At 41.4% G+C, this 17,600-nt stretch overlaps 1 long non-coding RNA gene across 1 annotated transcript in view; it reads right to left on the reverse strand.

Moving 5' to 3' along the window:
* Nucleotides 1-17,600, reverse strand: part of LOC309805795 — a 188,882-nt gene that overhangs the window by 96,630 nt on the left and 74,652 nt on the right. The window contains exon 2 of the long non-coding RNA XR_014294310.1: nt 9,737-9,815. This is a non-coding gene — a long non-coding RNA (uncharacterized lncRNA). The remainder of the gene's footprint in view (nt 1-9,736; nt 9,816-17,600) is intronic.

Genomic DNA, 17,600 nt, shown 5'->3' on the forward strand with positions numbered 1-17,600 from the left:
AGGTAGTTAAGGGAGAGGTAAAAGTTTTTCCTGAGTCTGTGGGGTCTTGATTGCCTTCAGCTCAAAACAACCCACATATCAAAGTGGCATATTTTGGGGTGGCATACTCTGCTTCCCTTCAAGAGCTTGTGGGGAGTACAGGAAGTAGCATTTACATGGAGTGTCTGGAAAGAAACAGGCTCTCCACATACCTAATACACGCTTCCTAAATAAGAGTTTGTTTTCCTCATCTGTCTAGGAGATTTCTGCTGGTTTCCAATTAAAAACACAAAAAAGCCAAAATGAAAATAACTATGTGTTTCCTATGGTTTGGATGTCCTTTTTTATTGTCTGAAAAATATGTAACTGATCCCAGATGTGATATCTCAATAGTTATCATTTGTATTTTTAGCTTCTTTTTTTCCTCCCTTCCCCTACCACTCTCAAAATAAAATGCAGATAATCCTGTCTGTACTCTAGTACTGGAACTGAAGTTTTGAAATCTGTCTGTGTGAGCTACACACGACACTTGGCTGACTATTGGCACCCTCTTATTGCTAACAAGGAAGCTAATAAATGCTAAATACCCCAATTATAGAAATTTACCCTTGTGTGTAATAGCAAGAGGAAAAGAGAAAACAACCTAATTCTGCTCTAGTAGGGAATAACTAAGTAAAATTTGGTGCTATGCTGTTATGGACAATGAAATAGGAGTTTAAAAGAAGGGAGCCACAACTGTCTTAGCAACACAGGAAAATATCCAAGACATATTGTTGAGTGTGAAAAGCAAATTGCAGCATGAAACACAGTGATGATTCTATTTACAAAACAAACATACACACAAAACCACACTCCTGTATCTATTTTACAGGAACATATGTATGTAAGTACATAGAAAATTCTGGAAGGACACAAAAAGGTGAAAAAGCTGTTGCCTTTTGGTAGGACAGCAGAATCTTGGGTGAGGATAGGGATTAAGACCAAACTGGACTTCAGTGTTATTTAAATTATTTGAATTTTTATAAGGAGAATGTAATTATATATTATTTTTATAGCCAAAAAATTAGTTTATAAAATTATATAGCACTTGTACAGTGCCTAAGTATTGCCTGGCACAAAGTACATATCCAACAAATGGTAGCTGTATTTATTATTTTTAAAAATAAACAAGCAACACTGATTGAATTAACTGTAAATGTGCATATAACTACATGCCAAAAATTATGTTTATCAAAGGTGTGTGTTAGCAGAGAAATTTCATTTGCTCACTTATGTACTTTTTAATCCAAAAAGTAGAAAGCGAGACAGATAATAAAAGATTAGGCAGTGATGCTATCAGTGAGCAAACTGCCTCAGAGCTTCTCAAAGAACACACATTTCTATTCCAGCCTAAGCAAAGTCACATTTCACCTTTGCATCCCTCTTAATGGGCTATTGAGACTGAAAGAATATTTTAAGTATTCCATTCACTCCCCAGAGGAACCAATATGACATTTCCACGGAAAAGAAACTTTACACCGTATTACCTCTTAGAAGTATGTAAGCTCATGACTGTACAATTTAATAATTGAGAAATCCAATGGCTCTCTCTGAGGCAGGGAAAATGGATTTTAGAGGAGATGGAATTTGGGCAATGACTGTGAGGCAGCCGGTCAATAGCTCTAAGAGGCCAGACTGATTGCAGTGTGTCTGGGCATTTTGGATAGAAAGAGAAGTGATCTGAGCCTACTGCCCTTATCCTAGTGTTAGAAACAAGGAAATTTACTGGTGAATTTATATCAAATGGAGCAATAGGCCAGTCTGGAGCCTGACTCACTGCCATTGGATTCCTCTTCTCCTCACTGTCCTGATGGAATTCTGAAAGAGGACTTCCACTTCTGGGTATGACTGACTAAGACATTCCCCTTCTCCTGCAGAAAACAACTACTAATTCTGGATGTAACTGAAAAGCCAACTGCCTGAAGGTGCTGGAAGAACAGAAGCAGACTGACTGGTGAGGAGTGCATGCTAGCTTGGAGGAGGGAGCCAGAGAGCTATACAAATAAACTCCCACCTCCAAGGCTTTTAGTGTGGGGCTAAGCTGCATACACAGAGCAGGTAGGGTTGCATGAAACAAACAAACAAACAAAAAACCCTATACTTTTTCTGGCCTGGGGAATCAGAAAAGTGAGCCTTGGCACTCATAGGTGCTAAAGAGAGTGAAGGACCCTCAAAAGGGAAAGAGCCAGATGGGGGATCTCTAAGCTCTGTTTACCCTTATCTCTGTATAACCCCTGAATGACTCAGGCACAGAATAGATTCAGAGCACCTAAGCTAAAAACAACAAATCTGCATTAAGACCAAAACTGGTGCCTCCAAAAACAGAATTTGCAATTCAAACACAGCCAAGAAAATTACTCACTAAAACAAAAGAAGAAACAAAAATTGGGTAAAAAATAATAGATTCCAAAATTCTCATAACTTAACATTCATAATGTTCAGGATAAAATCTGAAATTACATGACTTTCAAAGAACCAAGAAAATGGAGCATATTCTCAAGGAAAAAGTCAACTGAGTCCAAATCTAAGATGAGCTAAATGTTGAAACCAATATAAAAGGATTTTAAAGCACTAAATAACTATTCTCAATGAAGCAAAACAAAACATGTTTCAATAAAGGAACACAACAGCAGAGAATAAAAATAATAAAAAAGAAAGAAATGGAAATTCTAGAACTGAAATATGCAATTTCCAAAACTAAAAAAAATTCATGGGATGGACTTAATAGCCAAATGGACGTGACAGAGCAAAGAGTAAGTGAACTTGAAGATAGATTAATTGAAATTATACAAGATGAAGAAGAAAGATTGAAAAAGAAATTAACAGAACCCTACAGACCTATTAGATGACATCAAGGTGGAAACATACATATATTTGAAATGCGACAGGAGAAGAGAGTGTCAAGGTGCAAAAAAATATATTTGAAGTAAACAATAACAATAAAGTAACCAAGAAAATCCCTAGTATTTAGAAGTTAAACAACATGGGTATAAAAAACCTTTGGTTCAAAAAAGAAATCACATGACAAATTAGATAATATTGAACTGAATGATAATAAAAATACAAACATCAAAAATCTCGGGATGCAGCTAAAGCAATGCTTAGAGGAACGTTATTAGTTTAAAAGGCTATATTAGTAAAGAAAAGATTCAAATTGATGATCTAAACTTCCATCTTAAAAAACTAGAAAAAGAAGAGCAAATAAAACATAAAGCAAGCAGACAGAATGAAATAAAAACCAAAGAAGTTAATAATAACAGACCCAAGAAAAAACAGAAAACTTGAACAGACCTAAACTACATAAGATAATTTATAGACATAATTATATATATAAAAGACCCAAAATAATCCACAGAGAAATAATCAGAATAATAATTGAGTTTAGAAAAACTGTTGGTTATAAGATCAGAACATAAACATTAATTGCATTTCTATGTATTAGTTAAAAAGTGAAATTTTAAAAGAAACAATTTACAGTAATGTTAAAAGTATCAAATATTTATGAATAACTTATGCATAAAAGCTTTACATAAAAAACTGTAAACATTACTGAGAGAAATTAAAGAAGACCTAACTAGAAAAAGAGATGTGCTATGTTCCTGGATTTGAAAACTCAGTATTGTACAGAAATCAGTTCTCTCCCAACTTCATCTATAGATTTAATGAAATTCCAACCAAGACCCCAACAGGTATATGTGTGTGTGTGTGTGTGTGTGTGTGTGTGTGTATAACCTGATAAACTGATTCTGAAATGCATACAGAAATTTTAAAAAAGAAAAGCCAAGAAACTTGAAGAAAAAAATGAAAAGACAGGGTCTACTTGATATCAAGATCTGCTGTAAAGTTACAATTATAAAATTACTACAGTAATTTTTACAATGTGGTACTGAATCTAGGAGAGACAAATAACTTGATGGAATAGAATAGAGAGCTCAACTGGAGATCCATGTATATATAGACACTTGATTAAGGTAAAGGGTAACATTGCAGAGCAGCAGGGGAAATGATGGGCTTTTTAATACTGGAATCACTGGATATCCAGTGGGGGACCCTAGACCTTACCTCACACATACATAAAAAGCAATCCCTATTTAGACTGTAGATCTAAATATGAAAGGCAAAATAATAAAGCTTCTAGAAAATAACAGGAGAATTTCTTTGTGACCTCAAGGTACAGAAAGATTTCTTAGCCAGACACCAAAAACACTCACCATTGTAAAAAAAGAATGATAATTCTGACTGCCTTAAAAGTAAGGACTTCTACCATCAAGAGACACTCCTATGGGGGTGCAATGGCAAGCTATGGAGTAAGAGAAAGTATTTGCAACACAGTAAATAACAAACTATATCCAGAATATACAAAGAGTTCTTACAAATAAATAAAATAGATAATGCAAATTTAAAAAAAAAGAAAGATTTGAGCAGGTGATTCACAAAAGAAGTTATTCCAATAGCTAAAATCCACATGAAAAAGCACTTAACAACATTAATAATCAGGAAAATGCTAATTAGCAGCACAAGGAGATACCACTGTTTACTCACCAGAATGTTACACAACAATGAAAACAAACACATTCTCCACACAACAATATGGCTGAATCTCACAAACATACTGTTGAGCAAAAGGAATCAGCTGTACAATAGCACATGCTAGATGATTCCATTTATTAAAAAAAACTTTAAAATAGACAATACTAAACTATAGTGAACTGGGATAAACTGAATTGATAAAACTATAAAGAAAAGTAATGAACTGACAACTATCAAAGTCAGGATGGTAGTTTTCTTTTGGGGCGGTGGTGGGGGGTGTGGTGGTTAGGAGAGAGATTAGGCAGGAACCTGAAAGAGAATTTTGGGGATGCTGGCAATGTTCTATTTCTTGACCTGGATATTGATTATATGTTTGCCTGTCTTATGATAATGTATTGAGTTGTATATATTTTCTTTACATTTTTCTACATGTGTGTTATATTTCATAATGAATAAGTAAAAAATTAAAAGAAAAGAGTGAATGGGCGGGCTTCTTCCTTCCTTCCCTGATGGAGGAGGAGGGCTACTCAGTACAGACAGCAGAGGGAATATAGGGCTCCTGGCCATTGTGGAGATACCACATCAGTCCTGGACTGCCTACCTCTGAACTCCTTTCACCCAACAGACAAATCAACCCCAATCTTGTTTAAGTCACCATTTAGGGGATCTCTGTTCCTTGCAGCCAAACCTAATCCTAACTTCTACAAGATAAGATTTGGGTTCAATTCAACTCACACATGGCAAACACCTATTAGACATCAGGCCCACTGCTTAGTTCCGGGGACAGCAAGAGGAATAATGAACTTACAGACTATAGGGGATCAAGAAAAAGTGAGACACACAGTAAGAGATCACAGAGAAGCCTTTAGCCCATTATGATTTGAACTGCACTACAGTCAATTCTCTATTTCCTGAAAGAGCTTAGATTAGCTGCGAAATGTCCAATTGCTACCCTGTAAGCTTCTCTTGTGCTATGGATGCTGGTCTTACATTCACTGCCCCAAAGTGAAGGTGTTTTTATTAAAACTGGCTGTAGGCCAACTCTCTGCTTAAAATGGGCTTTTTGGGCCTTTTCACCTCTCCTTGGATCCCAAGCACAGTCAGACGAGGACCCTGAAAGAGTTATTTTTCAGAACTGAGCTTCATGTCGCTTCATGTGTGGGGCATTGGGGTCTCGAACTGAACACTGGGCAGAAAATGAGGAGAGGTCACGCTTATTTCCAGAATCAGATGAAGCCCAGCTTATTTTAAAGTGAGCTCTGAAGCAAATCAAAGTTGTTTTTAAATGCATACCTCCAATAAGCCAGTTGGATTCAGGACTAAACCTGTATCTTTTCTAGAGTTATTCAGCCAGAAAATCAAAATATTCCCTAAACTGAATCTGAATTGAATTGTACTGTGAATTCATTTGGTTCAAGTCCTCGGATTGCGGAAGGAGCAGAGAGCCGTGTTTGTGCAGGGGGAGCTTAAGAGACGGAGCGTATGTGGGTGGCAGAAAATTCCAGGAGCCTGCTTGTGTCTGGAATGTAAAACAAAACCCTGTCAGGGATCTGACATGTAGCAGCTCCAGCTGCACGCTAGCAGTTCAGCCATCAAAGGGGAAGATGACCTATACTTGTCTGTACAGACTTTGCATTTGCCGTTTAATCATTGTTCGAGAAATCAGCTGTGGTTCAGGGAAGAGAGCAGAGAGTTTGGTCTTGTGCTTAATGCTCCCAGAGACGGGCAGCCGACCTGACAGGTATGATTTGTTACTCTGAGAATGCAATGTTTTCTTCTTGAAATACACCCCTCAGGCATAGTAAAGAAAGCGCCATGCTGTTCCAAATGCTCAACAGTAGTTGTAGCCTTTGATCAAGGGAAGGTTTCACCAGCACAACACACCTTGGCTGGGAACACAATGTATTGTAATTCAAATGGCTTCAGTCCTTCTTAGGGAATCCGGAGCTTTGCAAAGACATATAAGAGGAGGGAACACTAGCTATCTATTTTATGTTTGGTAGTGTATATATGTCCATGCCACTCTCTCACTTTGTCACAGCTTACCCTTCCCCCTCCCCATATCCTCAAGTCCATTCTCTAGTAGGTCTGTGTCTTTATTCCTGTCTTACCCCTAGGTTCTTCATGATATTTTTTTTCTCAAATTCCATAAATATGTGTTAGCATCCGGTATTTGTCTTTCTCTTTCTGACTTACTTCACTCTGTATGACAGACTCTAGGTCCATCCACCTCATTACAAATAGCTCAATTTCATAGCACAGGGAGATCAGCTCTATGCTTTGTGACCACCTAGAGGGGTGGGATAGGGAGGGTGGGAGGGAGGGAGACGCAAGAGGGAAGAGATATGGGAACATATGTATATGTATAACTGATTCACTTTGTTATAAAGCAGAAACTAACACACCATTGTAAAGCAATTATACTCCAATAAAGATGTAAAAAAAAAAAAGAGGAGGAAATAAATGGCTGCTGAGAGCAACATGCAGAAATAAAACTAAAAGCTGTGTCACAGCATCTTGCCCCTGTGAACCTCACAGTTTCCTAAAATCAGAAATAACTTTGATGCAGGCTGTGCCAGGGCTTCAGGGCAGAAACCCCATGGGCAGGCCCTCTGCCCCAGTCCCACCTGCCAGAGCCACAAAGACCAGAGTGAAAGGTGATCTGGGCATGGCCTGATGAGCTCCTGATGACGTCACTGTGGTGATGGTTCTGAACCACCACCCTTCATGGATGGACCACTTCATATCACACCTCACACTGTGTGAGGCACTGAGGGTGGCATTCGAGAAGGACAAGGATGCGTCATCCTTTTCCTCCAGAGTATGTCCTCGTACGGGGGAATGCCAGACAGAATGGTTGAGGCCCTGAATGTCTAGCCCCTAGAGTTTTTTCACATGCGTTCCTGGCTTTGAGACTGCTGAGATGGATGAGCTAATGAAGATATGCAGAAGGAAAACATCAGGATGACCTAGTGGCCAGTGGGCTGTGTCCTAATCTCACCTTGTAGCTCCAAAGATAGAATAAGGCAGTGAGAAAATGGCCATATCGCCCCCCGTTTTAAAACCCTTGGTGTCTTCCGATGCTCTCTGAATCAAGCCTAACACCCTTACCTCGCCTCCAAAGTCTGCATACATCTCCTGCTTGGTCACCCTCTGTCTTCCCCACCACAACACCATTCATTGCTCAACTAGGGCCTTTGTACCTCTAGCTCAGATTCTGCCTTTGACCTGGTCAACACATCCTAATCCTTACAACCTGGTTTGACTGTCACTTCACTAGGGGATCTTCCCTCAAGCCTTTCTCTACCCATTTCAAGTCCCTGCTCCACTGGCCTACTGGTGTTCCCTTTCCACTGCCTTCTTAGCACTTACTACAATGATAATTATATTTGTATAATTATTTGTAGACCATCCTCTCTGCTGGGTGGTAAGCTTTGTTAGGTCAGGGATGTATTTTTACTCACCACCATATTCCACACCCTAGCACAGTACCTGGCTCATAATCATAACAACAGCTAATATTTGTTGGATACTTTCCACCTTTTTAACCCATTAATTTAATCCTCATAATCACCTATGAGATAAATACCACTGGGACACTCTCTTTGCAGATGGGAGTCTGAGGAACAGAGAGGTTAAGTAACCTGCTCAAGGTGACCCAGCCAGCAAATATCTGAACAAGAATTTAAACCCAGATAGTTGACCTTCAAAGTCTGTGGTCTCAGCAACTACACTGCAGTGGCTCAAAAAAAGATGTGTCAGGGCTTCCCTGGTGGTGCAGTGGTTGAGAGTCCGCCTGCTGATGCAGGGGACACGGGTTCGTGCCCCGGTCCGGGAAGATCCCACATGCCGCGGAGTGGCTGGGCCCGTGAGCCATGGCTGCTGAGCCTGTGCGTCCGGAGCCTGTGCTCCGCAACGGGAGAGGCCACAACAGTGAGAGGCACGCGTACCGGAAAAAAAAAAAAAAAGATGTGTCAGAAGAATGAGTTTATAAAAGAATGAATGAAATTAAGTTTGCATAATGTTTGTGAGACTAACTGGACAACCGAGGTAAGTGTGGGAGGGGTGTTTTTCCTCCCCCGGATAGGTAAGCTAACATTTATTGTATGTTTATTGCAAGCATGTTCCCTTGCTTTGCTGATAAAGAAACTGAGGCTTAGCGAGTTTACTAACAGGTCACAGAGCTAACAAGTAGCAGAATTTGGATTCCAAACCCTTTGAAACACTGTATTCTTCTGCCTCCCACATAAATCAGGAATAACAAATGCTGGTACAAGAATGAAGAGAGAGCACCACACTTGTGAATTTCAGTCACGTGCACCCAGGCACACAGACAAAGCCCTTTCAAATGAAAGAGGGAAGTGGATGGGATTTCGATTCCTTTCTTCCCTTCCTTTACAAGTTCAACCCAAGTTAAGGCATAGAAGAACCCAGGGGTAAGACGGGAATAAAGACACAGACCTACTAGAGCATGGACTTGAAGATATGAGGGGGAGGGGGAGGCTGTGATGAGGTGAGAGAGTGGCATGGACATATATACACTACCAAGCATAAAGTGGATAGCTAGTGGGAAGCAGCCACGTAGCACAGGGAGATCAGCTAGGTGGTTTGTGACCACCTAGAGGGGTGGGATAGGGAGGGTGGGAGGGAGGGAGACGCAGGAGGGAAGAGATATGGGAACACGTGTATATGTATAACTGATTCACTGTGTTATAAAACAGAAACTAACACACCATTGTAAAGCAATTATACTCCAATAAAGATGTTAAAAAAAAAGATGCTAAAAAAATTTGACATTCATTAATAATTGAAGTGTGGAACGTGACAGGTGAAAATTGGTATTGATTTCTTTCCTCTAATATTTGGAAGAGTTCTAAAAGGTAAATAAAATGAGATAAGACAAAAAGAAAATGGCCATTGATGACAGTTGGGATCTTGCACTGGCAGACAAAGCATCTTGTCCTTAATACTCAGACAGAAGCCCTTGGCATCTCAGATCAAGAGACTGCTATATAGATAGTAGGTATTCCATCTCCTCCTTTCGTGAGGTTGTACCTCCTTCCCCACATCCTCACCTCTCTTCTCCCAACTGCTCATCCAGGTTTCCCCAGCTTCTCTCACCAATTCTGGCGCATGGATGAGGGCTACAGGGAGCGCCAGTCAGCCCTCCTGGGTTGACAGAACTCACCTTTGTGGGCGGGCAGGCTGTGACCTTTGGCACTGGTGTGATGGCTCCTTCATTCATTCAGCAAATGTCAGCTGAGCACCTGTGACAGAGTGGAGAGTGTTGGAGATATAACAGTACAATCACTGCCACCACAGAAACACAGCCACGAAGCAAATGGTTACATAGTTGATTATGGAATGCTGGGACAAGATGACATAAAGTGTCACCTGAAAGATGCCTTCCTTTCTCTATCCTGTTATCCACTAGTCCCTTCCTCCAACCAAATACCCCATTATAGAAGAGCAAGCTCATAGCTGATAACCAGAGAGTTTAAATCCTTCATCTCCTAAATGACAAGAGATATACTTCCTAGGGCCAGATTCTCCCAATCTGTGCCAGGTAGAAAATAAAGCACAAATGATTTGGAGGTTTTTGCCACCAAGACAGAGGTTAAAAAAAGACTGGGGGGACTTCCCTGGTGGTCCAATGGGTAAGACTTGGTGCTACCAATGCAGGGGGCCTGGGTTCAATCCCTGGTCGGGGAACTTGATCCCGCATGCATGCCACAACTAAAGATCCCACACCCCACAACAAAGGATCCTGCATGCCGCAACTAACACCTGGTGCAGAATGAATGAATGAATGAATGAATGAATAAATATTACCAAAAAAAAAAAAGACTGGGAAAGAGAGGAGAGGGGCTTTGGGGAAAATTGACTAGGAGGACAAACTACATCTCTGGGCTGACCTCTCCTCTCTGGGTGACCTCAAGAGAATGTTCTTGGTACCTCAGTGGTGACTATGAATATAGGGTCTGGTACTTGCTTCTCAACTGGTATTTCCTGAGCAGAATCCCTCTGGGGAAATGAACAAAACAGCAATGATAGTAGGTTGGCAGAGTGAGGGAAGAAGGTGGCAAAGCTTGGTCCCTAACCTGCAAGCCCGATCTGGCACAGCAGATTCCTGTGGGCCTGGAGTGGGCAAGAAGTAACAGGGACATGGGCCAGTGTAGCAGGCAGCACCAAGGTCACTCAGCAGGGCAAGACCAAGCCAGAGAGCATAACAAAGGCTGGTGGAAACTTCCACACCTCCAGTTCCAGGAGGGTGGGGAAGGAGGACCCAGAGAGGCACCCATAGGTAGACCCTTCCTCCTCCTTTCTGGTCTTTCTAATGGTGTGAAGTCTTATACAGATGGCCAACAAACACATGAAAAGATGCTCAACATCACTAATCATTAGAGAAATGCAAATCAAAACCACAATGAGGTATCACCTCACACCTGTCAGAATGGCATCATCAAAAATATCTACAAACAATAAGTGCTGGAGAGGATGTGGAGAAAAGGGAACCCTCTTGCACTGCTGGTGGGAATGTAAATTGGTGCAGCCACTATGGAGAACTATGGAGGTTCCTTAAAAAACTAAAAATAGAACTACCATACGACCCAGCAATCCCACTACTGGGCATATACCCTGAGAAAACCATAATTCAAAAAGACACATGCACCCCAATGTTCATTGCAGCACTATTTACAATAGCCAGGACATGGAATCAACCTAAATGTCCATCGACAGATGAATGGATAAAGAAGATGTGGCACATATATACAATGGAATATTACTCAGCCATAAAAAGAAATGAAATTGAGTTACCTGTAGTGAGGTGGATGGACCTAGAGTCTGTCATACAGAGTGAAGTAACTCAGAAAGAGAAAAACAAATACCGGATGCTAATGCACATATATGGAATCTAAAAGAACGGTACTGACGTACCTAGTGGCAGGGCAGGAATTAAGACGCAGATGTAGAGAGCGGACTTGAGGACACAGGTGGGGAAGGGTAAGCTGGAATGAAGTGAGAGAGTAACATTGATATATATACACTACCAAATGTAAAATAGGTAGCTAGTGGGAAGCAGTCACATAGCACAGGGAGATCAGCTTGGTGCTTTGTGACCACCTAGAGGGGTGGGAATAGGGAGGGTAGGAGGGAGGCTCAAGAGGGAGGGGATATGGGGATATATGTATTCATATAGCTGATTCACTTTGTTCTACAGCAGAAACTAACACAACACACCAGCAATTATAGTCCAATAAATAAATAAGTAAATAAATAAACAAACATATATATAAATAAAAGAACTTCCAAAAGGAAAAAAAAAAAAAGAAGCTTGGAATCAATTGTGTGTGTGTGTGTGTGTGTAAAACTTGGAGGGAGAGCTCTCAATTGAGAAAAGTTCCTAAATAATGACAGAATGTAAATTTGACTCAATACCTCGGCAAGACTTTTAAACTAAAAGTGACTAAAACACTACAGGTTGAACTGAATATAGTGGATTAGGCTAAATGGAATTTTCTCTTTGCCAAACAGAAGCGTGAGGGCTTGCCTGAACTGGTCTTTTCCTGCCCTAGAAGCCAGAATTTGTCCCCTACCAGGGACCAGCCCCATCCCTCTCTGCCAGCACTGGCCTAGCCTCTGCGTGTTCAGTGTCAGCCACCTGTGGGTACCACCACTGTATCAAGATGGGCCAAAGCTTTGGGTCTCTGGCTTCAAAATAAGCCCAGTCTCTACACATGGCAGAGGCTGAGGATATGGTGAGAAGCGAACAAACTAAACTTTCAGGAGCGGTTTATGCATTTAACTCTGCAGATCTAAAAATGCAGCTTGTAGCAAAAAGTGTCCAAAATTTCCAACATGGCTTCTCCAAAGTGAAACAAGAGCTCTCCTCTGCTTAGAAGAATCTCATATTTCTAATTTTCCTGAGGATACTAATGCAACAAAATGAACCCAACAGGGTGCCCACTGGGCAGATAGGGCACAGCCTAGGAATTCATTTACATAAGGAATTCATTTACATTCATTTGCTTAGAGACTGCAAAGTCCTCTTACAAGTAATGCTTTGTCATAAAAATGACTACAGGCTCCCTGAAGGCCAGATCCAATAAAATGTAGAAATAAAACAAACCTTCAGTCTCCCCTTGCTCCCAGATTTATCAGGGATGCGAGAAGCAATTGTATGGAGAGGAGAAAGACGGTGGGGTTTGAGAGAGGGAGGAGAGGTGGAAAGAGATGGAGGGGGAGAGCAGGGAGACAGGAGAATTGAAGGCAGATAGGGTAGAGTGGAAGAAAGAATAATGCAAAATAGGAGACTTAATTATGGATTCTGGTTTTCCCATCTAAACTGTGATATTACAGGAGGCCCAGTTTTATGCCCATGATGAAATAATAATGATAATATTTATGCTAGAGAAACAAAACTATAAATAGCATGACTCTCCATCAATAGGAGGCTGGTTGAGGCAATTACAGTAGCAATATATTATGCACAGATTATATTATTAATAAGCTGTTTAGGGTAACATGTGGCTCTTCCAAAGAATATGTTTATTTGGAATACTGACCTAGAGAAACATTTGTGACATCAGAAAAAGTTTGAGCACCGTATGATCCCATTTTTACAAAAAACCACAGAAACCCACGTACATACTTAGGCGGGGGGAAATCCCTGATATTTATGAATGTGTTAGTATGAATACAGAGAAGGGTGTGAGGGGTACCCACAAAACTTAGCAATGGATACTTTCTGGAAGGGCGTGTGAAGTGGTGGAAGGGAAGGAAGGAAAAAAAAAGATTTTATTTGCACACTTCTTACTGTTTGACTTATGATGAGCACACATTACTGGAATCTGAGATTAAAAAGAATAATAAAGAGGTTAGAAATATTAAATTGCTTAGCATCTAAGATAACAAACAGTACTGAATGATAACACTAAGCACTGCCTTGCAGCCCATTATGCATCTTGCCCACTGCTGAGTGAGTCAAAAACACCTGTTTGCATCTTATGACAACCCCTATGCTTCCATTTTACAGACTCAGAAATGCTCAGTAAGTTGCCTAAAATTGCACCACTGGTAAGGGACATAGGTGACTTGAATCCAGGTCTGGTCTACTGCAGAAGCCTTGGGGAAGGATGCAGCTGGAGGGCTGCCTTGTACCAAGAGGTCAAGCTGGAGGCTACGGAACAGGGGCATCAGTTGAGATGGTGAGCAGTTTCCTTCCGAGCCCGGTGGTGGGGCAGAGGTAGTAAGAGCTGTGAGCTGCACTCAGGGTTAAAACTGCTTCCTTCGCATATCAAACTTTAATATCTCAATTCTCAAGGCTGGACTCGGCTGAGCGAGCCGCTATTACCCATCAGCTTCTACACAGCATTTCCCAGGGAACGGGCTGTTGGGAACATTCTATACCTGTAAGCATTTTAATCATTGAAGAGTCTTAACCAAGATGCAGTAACAACGCCGAGCTCACTTTCCTACTCCCATGGGCAGGGCTATTAGGGGCACTCAGGTCCAGCTGGAGTGCGGTGTTAGGCAGTCAGGTCTCATTAATTTGGGGTTTTGTGACAATTTCACAGAAGCCTGGCTGAAGTCTGCCTCTGCAACATCTGTAGATAAAAGGCTTGCCAGATTTCTTGATGAATAAGGAAAACAGACAAGTGAGGATGGAAAACGTTTAACCTACTTGAGAGATTTAAGTGACTTCTTTTATTTGTGAAGAACTTAAGCAAGGTGTCTGCCTGAAAATGCCAGCTCCTAAATAGTTGTTATTAATGGCAAATGCAGATTCAGCAAGATTTCTAGGTCATGACTTTTTAGAAGTAGCCAAGTAACTCTAACTGCTTTGAAATAATAGTCTATGTGTCCAACAAGGCTATTTCCCAAAATGACTAGATATTCTGCAAATCAGAGTTGATGATGTCAATATCATCTCTCTGAGACTGAAAATGTGAACCTAGTAGGTGTCTCCATCTTTCCTGCTGTTCATCATCTCTGCCTTTTAGGATAACCATAGTCCTGGTTTGTGTCTTAGCTTGAAAAGTTCAGATTCCTCTGTCTCTCCAGGCCCCAGCAGATGCAAGCCTTACCTTACACTGCCTCAAGGAGCAAAAACACCTCCTTCTCTTCCCAAAGGACAAATCTGCGTGTTCCTTCCCTCTTAGCCCCTTCTGGGTTTTCAAAATGACATTTTCTCTGGGCTTTTCATTTTTCCTGGACTCCATTTCCTTGTCTCCAGGGCTGCTCCTGTCTCCTCTTAAAGCCACCCTCCCATCTCACCCCTCTGGAGATCTGCAGCTGGGAGAAGAGCCATCCATATCTGCAGCCTCCATGGCTCAGACCTACTCACTCCTTCCTTCTCTGTCTTCTGTCCCCACCGTCACAGAAGCCACTCTCCCAAAGGTCACCAGTGACAGCCCATCGGCAAATGCAGTGACCTTTTCTCAGTCTTCATCCTGCTCGACCTTTCTGAGTGTCTCTCACTGTAGGCCATCTCTTCTCCACTTCTTTGGAAAATCCATTTTTGCTTCCATTACCCTGTAGTCTTCTATTCTTTCCCTACATCTGGTTAAGGTTTCTTTTCTCTTTCTTGGCTTCCCTTTTCTCCCTCTATTTCTTTAAATACAAACTTTTTTTTCCCCAAATTCTCTTTCTTCTGACTATAAATGCATCTTTGTGGGTGACTTCCAGATCTAGAGCTAAAATCAAGTCTTGCTTTGCTACTAAAATCTTACCTTGCTCTTCTTCCTAGTGGCACCATCACCTTCCTGTTTCTGGGCTTGACATCTTGAGATTATTTGTACAACTCTCCCTTCTTTCTTGCCCGCTCACCCCAAGAGTAAGTAAAGCCCTGTTGGTTATGACTGCAATGTCTATGGCAAACCAGCATTTGGCATTTCTTTGCTGAGTGACATCAGATCAACTTCACAATTCTGAGCTTCAGTTTCCCAACCCTTGCACACAGATCATGGCAAACACACTGCAGTGCTGTAAGGGTTCCTAGCCCTGACACCAAAACACAGAGGGACTGGGGCAGGGCAGACACTTCCAGGTGCCATTGCTGCAAGAATTACAGTTGAGTCATTTTTCCTGACAGTTAATTACAGTTGAGTCTTATTCTTCCTGATAAATGTGCTCTATGACGTCACCGGGAACAATGATTTAGTGAACACTGAGCCACGGCTCCTGGGGAAATCCAGGGTTAGCTTCCTAGCAGCCTCTGATCACAACATTCTCATCAACTGATCAATACATACCCTTGTTTATGCTTGTTTCTGTTTTAAAACACCTTATTTAATAGACATGGTTGATTCTTTAACATTGAACTCATGCCCACCCACACTATCATTATTGCCTGAATGAAGTTTATCTGACACGTATTTTTTCCCTAAGGCACATCGCAGCCTTCTTGTGCTTAGGAACCTAGACAGCGCCTCACTGCTACACTTGGGGGTTATTTTAAATACAGAAACCACCAACAAAAAGCACAGACATGCAAAAAACATGGCACTACTAAGTAGACCACAAAAAGGACATGTATTTATAGTCTGAGAGCTAAAACAGCAATTGCCTTGCTCCACCTCAGCTGGGAACATGCATGCTGGGCACCTGGATTTTTTCACCACTCTGTGCAAGTCTGTGAATATCAGCGAAAGCACCTTGAGTGTTGATTTGCAGGTTACAGATCCATCTCAGCTAGCAGGTGAAACTGCATATACGGAATGTGCGAATGACGAGAACCGGCTGTACTTTCTCCTTCTCATACCCAGAACTCTTGGCCTCACTGAAGCCTTCACTTCCCCTTACCTGGATGAACTTTCCTGCGCAATCTTTCTGCCTGAGCTTCAGACTTTCCACGTCCACCTTACACTCTCCATTCTCTGGGACTGGCTTTACAGGTTCTGGCTGTAAAATTCTCTTCCCTCTACCTGCCGAGCTCCTTCTCTCTGAATAATACCTTAACCAGCTGCCACATTATAAATGTATCATCTTCTGTTAAACTACTTAACTTCTCCTCTGTTCATGTGCCTAATTTCTGGTATGGGCTGATGGTGCTGGCCCTACTTAATTTATAGGATTTTTTGGAGGATCCTGTAAGATAGTAGTTCTCTAATTTTCGTGTGCATAAGAATCACCACAGAAGTGGACCAGAAAGGGGAGAGAGAGAACTTCTTACAGTTCAGGTTTCTATAGCCTAAGCTCAGAGATTCTGACATAGAAGGTTGGGGGCAGCCTCAGGAATCTACTTCTAACAATCTCTCTGTTTCTCAGATCACACTTTAAGAAACACTGGTTTAAGTCAATGGATGTGAAGGTGTCTTGTAAACCAGGATGCATGCTACCTTCATCCACCAGCAAATAACAATCGGATGCCTACCGCATGCTGCTCAGGGGCAAGTGTAGGGACATAACAGTGAAAGGGATAGAAAAATAAACTCAAATAGGAGATGAGAAAGGTGGTTAGTATTTTTTTGTTTGTGTCCCTTTTTCACAAGAACAACACAAAACTAAACCATACTTCCATAAAGAAAAAAGTAGGCAAGCACAGAGTTCCAGAAACAAGTGTGCCACCACACCCCAAAACCAAGCTCATGCTCCTTCCACCTTCTGTGAAAATGGTTTGCATGTACCTCATTTCTCCCCTGTCAGACGATGCTCTCCTGGAGGACAAAAGGCCAACAGTTTATGTCTCCAAGAAGTACACTCTGGGCCTTTCTACCTGAAGTGTGCTCAGCAGATGTCTGAATGGATGATCTGTTTATACAGATGTCAGTTGGATAAAGCCCCATTCAATACAGCGAAAGAGATGACCATTTAAAAAAATAGTTAATTGATAACTTTTTATTTTTTAACTGGCTTGTGGACAGGGATAGCTGTTGGCCACTCAAAGAGGCAGGTAAGGAATGGAAAGAGAGAAGATTACACACCTATATTAAAATGCCTACTGCGTGCCAGCTGCTGTGTTCACACTCTTGTAACTAGAAGCTCTGTGACCCATCTTTCAACCTCAAGGCAAGACACCTCATGGAGGAACTTAGAAGAGCAGAGATGCC

This window comes from Mesoplodon mirus, assembly GCF_964341445.2.
Source record: "Mesoplodon mirus genome assembly, chromosome: 5".
In the NCBI taxonomy this organism is placed as follows: Eukaryota; Metazoa; Chordata; class Mammalia; order Artiodactyla; family Ziphiidae; genus Mesoplodon; species Mesoplodon mirus.